The sequence below is a fragment of the Perca flavescens genome, chromosome 21 (assembly GCF_004354835.1).
Source record: "Perca flavescens isolate YP-PL-M2 chromosome 21, PFLA_1.0, whole genome shotgun sequence".
NCBI classification, from domain to species: Eukaryota; Metazoa; Chordata; class Actinopteri; order Perciformes; family Percidae; genus Perca; species Perca flavescens.
This window is the reverse complement of record NC_041351.1, coordinates 16,311,729-16,319,140: the sequence shown is the minus strand read 5'-3', so window position 1 is coordinate 16,319,140 and position 7,412 is coordinate 16,311,729. Positions and strand designations below refer to the sequence as shown.

At 40.9% G+C, this 7,412-nt stretch overlaps 1 pseudogene; it reads right to left on the bottom strand.

Annotated features, from left to right (window-relative positions):
* Positions 1–2,586: 2,586 nt before the first annotated feature.
* LOC114548049 (heparan sulfate glucosamine 3-O-sulfotransferase 2-like) lies at positions 2,587–6,682 on the bottom strand (annotated as a pseudogene).
* Between the last annotated feature and the right edge of the window lie 730 nt (positions 6,683–7,412).

The window sequence follows — 7,412 nt, the reverse complement described above, 5'->3', positions numbered from 1 at the left end:
AGTATCTGATGTTTACTGTACTTAAGTATCAAAAGTAATTTTCTGATATCAAATGTACATAAGTATTAGAAGTAAAAGTGTTTTTTTTTGTTGATTATGGCTTCCATGACACTATCAGTTATTACGCTTCTGCCTCTTTTTTTTTAGTTTTGGCCTATGTTTTTTTTGTTGTTGCTTGGCAACAAACAGGCATCACTTCACCAACTGGAACGGAGTGTGCAGTAACTTGCAGTCTAGGAACAATGATTCGCCAAACTTTTTTTTTTCCAGTGTAACAAATTTTTTCTGATTGAATTTTGTAGTAATGAGTAACTAAGATGCTTAGGGGAAATGTAGTCGAGTAAAAGTATACATTTTATTCAGGAAATGTAGTGGAGAAAAAGTAAAAGTTTCCGTAAATATAAATAACAAAGTACAGGTACGTGAAAATGATTATATTTAGTATTTGTACTTCATTACATTACAACACTGGTACACTTCTGACTATACCATTGTTAGAGATCCGTCCTTTGAATGTCCACAGGTAATCATGATCCAACCATACATCTTGTGGCTAAAAAGTACATCACAGCCAGATCTCACAGAAATACTAAGGGCATACTCACACTTGGCACAGTTGCCTTCAACCGCGCTCGAGCACGATTGTCACCTCTCCCAACCCCCCTCCCCTGCTGGTCTACACTCACACTGCAATAAAACAATCAGGGCCAGAGCACGCTTAATTCATTACATTGTGGGAATCGTACACTACAATTCCTGTTCAACTGTAAGGTAGGAACCAGACCCAGGCACGTTTAGCGATCCCACTGATGCGCACCATGCCCGAGTCCATCCGAACGGTTGAGCATACCGTGTGTGTCCGTACCGTCTTTGAGACAGGGCTTTATTGTGTCCACCACGAAAAAGGATCCTAATTAACTTTCCATTGGCATTGTTTCCATAGTGCCGGCACATAATGTGGCGTTAAGAGGTCGTGGTCATTTTATGTATTTCTGTGAGATCAGGCTGGCTACATTAGTACATCAAGTGTGAGAAATGTTTTGCGTGTAGCAACAGTATTGAAAAGTAGCTGAGTGGTAAAAAGTGAAATGTTGACAATTAATGTATATTTAACAAGACGGACTCCAAAGTATTTTTTCACTAAAGTTGCCAGTAAAGCTGTGTGTTTAGCCTGCAAGTCGCAAGTCGCTGTGTTTAAGGATTACAATTTGAGCCGTCACAATGAGGCAAAACATGCAGAAAAATACAAGAACATGTCACCCGAGGAGAAGGCAAGTAAATCGGAAGAATTGCTAATTCTGTCACATTTGTGTCCGGCCCAGGGCAGCCTGATCAATTTCTCATGTGGCCACCCCATGGAAAATAATTGTCCACCCCTGCTGTAACTACACTGTAATTACAATTGAAAGAGTGGTGAAACGTCTAGCTTTAGTATTCACACCATGTAGCCAAATCCAAACTTTTCACCACAATCATGTGACATGCAGTCCTAGAATCTATTTGAAAACCTGCCACAACTAGGCGTTCCCTGCTTTGTCTTTGAAAAGTGATTGAAATTCCTTACACCTACGCCCACTCATCCACCACCGAGGCACACAACATACCTTACAGAATGCAATAAACCTCAAAGGAGATGATTTTCAGTAACAACACGGGTGACGGTGTCAGAACTACAAGTGGTCTAATCTGTTGAAAACCTCAATTTTTCGGACTAGATATGAAAAGGGAGGTATAATACAGAATCAACCATTTTCTAAGATGTTCACATTCAGCGATTGAAAAAAAGGGATTCACCATCAAGGTCAAGGTTTCAGATGAGACAGAATTAAAAAAGATGTCACGAATGTATTTGTGCTTCTGTTTTCATTTAATGAAGTTCATCGACAAGCATTGTGGCTAAGGCAGTGATTAAATACTTTAGTAATAAAAATATAAACAGGGATTTTGCAAATGAAGCACAGAGAACAAAGTGAGGGGCTGCATGTTACAGCATGATCTAACTTACCCGATTCATGCTTCTTCTTCTTCCACCCTGTATAGGAACTGATGAGACCAACAGTAAGTGCTATTAGGTGGTTCATACTTGTGTTATGGCTTTACATTTCAGATTTACCACCACAGTGCTGCAGCTTAATTCTGCTCTCCCTGAAGACTTCACTGACATTTTCCAAGGTCTTGCTTTCAAGCCCTGCCTTGATTAGTGAAGCAGGTTTTTAGAGGAACTAATCCCATTCCCTGGATTTTTCCCTTTTTTTATATATAAACTAGTCAGCAAAGGGGCAATCTATCAGCGATAATACAAAGTAACAGTAACAGAAATCATGATCCTGAAGCTGAAATGCCTACTATATCTGGCAACAAACAGGACGTTGAGGCCAGCTGGTAACAGAACATTACAAGTGCAAAAGCAATGTCCTCTTAGATTTTGCTCTGCTCATTAGTGTCCCTAATACTGCTTTTGCCGTTTGACTCAAAAATTGCCTGGAGACTGCTGATAGCCATGTCATGTTAATGCAGGCAAACCATTTTTGAATTTGTAGAATACTTAAAACTTTCTTGTACCATTCAAAAATATCTCTCAAACCTCTACTCCCACTTGAAATCATGACCCACCATTTCATAAAACTTGACATTGTAAGGTCTATAGAAGTCTCGCAGTTGCTCAATAGCATCTCTGTCTATCTGCACATGAGTTCTGCCCTTGGACTTGCCCAGGCAGCGAGGCGAGCCGCTGCTCTCCGGCTTCTTAAGGCAAGGGAAGCCCTTGGTGCGGTTGAAATAGAAGTGTTTGTCTGTGACAATGCGCTTTAACCCAAGGAAGTCTTGCATCCGAGCCAACTCCTCTGCCGGGTCTGTGATAAGGCTCTCCGCTCACAAAGTGAATCTGAGCCAAAGGAAAGTAGCGGAGCCAGTTCTCGAGGTGCAGAGCGTACAGGCCGATCCGAATGGCGTTCCAGGACGTGTCCACAATGCCCAGGCTCTGGTTTCTGAAGGCCAGATCCTGGAAGCTTGGCAGGTCGGGAGTTTTGGTTAAAGTCTGAGTGTAATCTGATATTGCACGAGTGACGGGGTCACGCACTACCACAATGAGCTTGGTATCTCGGGACATGGCAGAGATCCGGTGTGGCGTCTCTTTTGTCACAAAGTAGCTTGGTGTCTTCTCCATCGTGATTTGGCTTTCAAGAGTCCTTGGCATTAAACCTCTGAATGAAGGATGAAAACACAAAATAAAAATTCCAGTAAGAGAAAAGTTTCTCATTTACATTCACATTACTGTAAGTGTATTTTATTTTACATTTTCTTGCTGTTTTGAATTGCTAACATCACAACAAAGGCTAACAGTTTCAGACAGAGGACACAACGTCCCCACATTCACTCTGTCGAAAGGCAAAAAGTTTGCATTAGATGTCTATGTAGGGCAGGATAAAGCAAGTGAGGTACAAAACCACGCAAACTGAGAAGCTCCAGTTTGGACATGAACCCAGATTCTCCATGTAAATGATAATAGGACGCAAAGTCACAGTAGTCTGTTGTCACAGGAGACTTGTCTCGCGGACAGCTCTCCTGTGCATCAGCCCAGCATGTTTCAAGAGTAATAAATCATGCAAACAGAACACATATAGCAGAGTGACTCTGTTAGGTTACTTCTGGGTCTTCAAACTAGGCCATTGTTGTCTTTGAAAGAAATGATGAGAAAAGGTATGCCTCACAGGGTAAAAGTTTGAAGTTTGATTGGAAACCAAGGACGGAGTTCAAATAGAGCTGAGATTAACAATTATTTTCATAATCGATTAACTAATTCATCATTTGGTCTATATAACATCAGCAAACGGTTTACCAATGTCCATAACACTTAGGTCCCAAGGTGATGTCATAAAATGCATTTGTTTTATCCAACCGGCAGTCCAAAACCTAAAAAATAGTCAATTTGCTATAATGCTTGTTGTCAAATTTCAGAACATTAAACAAGCCAGTGTTTGGATTTTGTACTCAATTTAATGATTGGCTTAATTTAATTATTTTAAACCTAATTTAGTTAGTTTAATGAGTTTAATGTTAACAATGCTCACGTTCATGTTCATTAGTTGCAAACAGATACGGTTCAGTTCAACGTTGACCAAAAACATGAGCGTGTTCAATGAACACAGTGGCTTTAACTTGTGAATTTGGATGATCCATTTAGGCTACTTGACTGTCAAATACAAGCAAGAAGCAAGCGATGCATAATGTCACATCTGCTGGTAACACTATAGCTAAATGACAATATAAAGTTGATTTAAACAGCTGGAAAATGAACACTGGAAACATCAAAATAGACAGAGCCCGTTGGAAATGGTACAGATGAGTTTGCAGTGCTTACATTTTTTGAAAGGTTTGTTGAACCTAAAAAAAACCTGTGAAATAACTCAATTTGTTCTCCACTGGACTGGAAGTACCCAGTGTAGCCTTTAGCACTGCTCTGACCTGTTATTGCATTTCTTAGAGAAGAGGGACCAAGTGTGCACACATCCACGCCAAAACACTGAGGTGCAAGACAAGAACGCTTAACTTCAGGGGACAAAGGAGGTCTGCACACTTTTAGGCTCCAAATAAATAATTTATTTCTTTTTTACTTTTAAGGGCAACGTTTCGATCTACAAGACCTTCCTCATGCATTATTGCATTTCTTCTCATTTGCATAGTACTAATAGTGTGGCAAGAGAGTTTCCTGAGAAGCAACTGTTTGTTTTGAAAGCAATCCTCAAAAGTCAGTGAGTTGGCATTTGACCTTTTCTTGCCAGCTTTGACAGCTGACAATCAATCTACGGTAATAAGCGAGGGTTCACATCTTCAAGACACATCTCTGAGATAAACAGTCCGGAAGACTTTATAATTATTTTATACTGATATACATCCTTTCTGCAGGCTGCATGACAGCCACTCATTAACATGTGTGTGTGTTTGTGCATGATTGGTTGTCTGCATTATATATCATGACTAAACTGGAACATTTCTGGTCCAAATCTGTAATTAATATGTTTAAATAATGATGTCAATGTTTCATATAGGATATAGCCTAGTGGGTGTATTTATATACAGTATGTATGTATATATATATATATATATATATATATATATATATATATATATATATATATATAAATCCTGTACTTCAACGTTCATTTTGAGATTAGTTTAATTGCCACATACAAACAAGACAATAGCTCAGAGGCCTGCCAGCAACAGCAGGCCCACACGCTGCTGTTTAAACTGTTTGCCTCGAGAGGTTGGATTTTATGAGAAATCCGATTATTTGCTCTACAGTACATCAAAACAAGAGAGACATTTTTCTGCCGATGTAAACAGAGCTCAGGCCTCCAAAGTTTCCTGCAATAAGAATGTAAAATGAGTCGAGAGACTGCAGAAAACACATCCAACATGTTTACCCACCTCAAAACACAATGTACCAAGGGCGAGGGAGGGGGAGAAATGCATTTTTGACACTAAGCAGCTGATTTAATGTGAAAAGTGCTTTTCATTTTCAGAGGCACTTGTACGACAATAACTGGCAGGAGACAGAGGCCACCATTTGTTTTAGTGTTTGCCTTTCTTTGAATTAATTGAAGTTGTTTGTCAGGGAACACCCTCATGAGTAGATGGGCTTATAAAGTCTTTTTTTATTTTAAAGAAGAAAAAGCCACACTATGAAAAACTACAACAAGACTCCAATTGAGAAATTTGGAATTGAATTAGACATCTGTATTGCCCAAATGTCGTCGTCATCATCATCATCATCATCATCATCATCATCATCATCATCATCATCATCATCATCATTTGACATGATTTTATATCATCATTATTCAGTCAGGGAACAGGCCTAACCAGAAACATTCACTTTAGGATACAAGCACAAAGGACCACCTTAAATGTCCAGATGCTCCCAGGAGTCTTTGAGGGCCTCCGACAAATGAAAAGGCCACACTTTTACTAATTAAGGCTGATGATTACTCATCCCTCTTACTGAACTGCAAAACAGTCACTGGTGTGATTCAGTTATAAAGTTCAAAGCATAGAAACTTTGCAATTGATCACCGTTTCTGATTTCTTGGCACAAATGAAACTGTAATCGTGTTGCCATTTGCAAGTTATCTATTTTAAGATTACACGACCATTGGTACAGGTGTACCTGTTCATGCGAGACATGCTCTTACCTGTACCACTCCAGGCCTCTATCATAGTTCCTATCGAAGAAGTGTGTCTCGGTGCCAGCAGCTCGCACGTCCGGATGAATCCTTATGAACTCTAGAACAGCTCTGGTGCCTCCTTTTTTCACACCAACTATGATGGCGTTCGGTAACTTTTTATTGCCAAACTTTAAGTTAGTCATGGGAGGACTGGGAGTGTCGATGTGGAGAGCCGAAGGAGGTCTTTGGTCGGTTTTCAACCGAGATGCCCCACCGCTGCTCGGTCTCGCATCCAACGGCAAAACGCAGGATTTCTGAATGCGCCTTTTGGCTCCATCGGCCAGGACGCGCTGACAGCTGGAGATCGGATCACCTGCCTTTTGCATGATGGTGCCAGCAGGGAATAACGCACAGTAGCACAAATAAGAAAGGAAAAGGGATAATAAGCAAATGGATGTTCTTGTGAGCCGGTGCGAGAAGGGAAGAAGTCGACTGAAGAGGAGCACGCATGCCATCTCTCCATGGATATGAACAGTGCATGGTTTTCTAATTGATTTTGCGTTCCGTCCTTTGTGATTGTTTAAGTCGCTTAAGTGGCTCAACTTTCCACTGTCTCCAAAGCAGACAACAAAATAAGACAACTTCCGCGTCTTGTCAGTTGGCAGTCAACACTTCCATCACTTCATCGCGGAGCATGTTAACACAATCCATCTGCGTCCCGATCTCTTCAGGTCATTCGTTGAAAAGGCATCCTTCGCTGCGCGCTGAGTTCCAAAATGACACCCTCCTGTAAAACTCCTGGACGTCTCCATGGTCACCACGCGCGAGTGAGAAGCAGTGGGAGTGCGCTCTCTGACAGCTTTAAACCGGCTGAGCGACAGAAACATACTTCAACACGCTGACGTCACAGCATCTTTGTATTTAAAAAAAAGGACCCAGCTCTCTCCTCTCATTCATCTGACTTTACTCACTTCTCATCATGCAGGTTCCTTTTTTTTGGCACACAATAGGATAGCCTACAGCTGCTGCATAGTCAACATGGAAGCTTATTTTTTGCACCCCCCAATATGTGAATCCAGCTAAATGAGATTCAGTGTACAATTTGCATATAAATGTGGCTGATGTTAGTCTGGCTATCACCAGACCAAGCTCAATCAAATCGCCGGCAGATCGTGCTAGGTTTACCCAGTCTAGGCCGATGTAGGAGGCAAGGATGAAGCAACACCAATGATCAAAATAGAGATG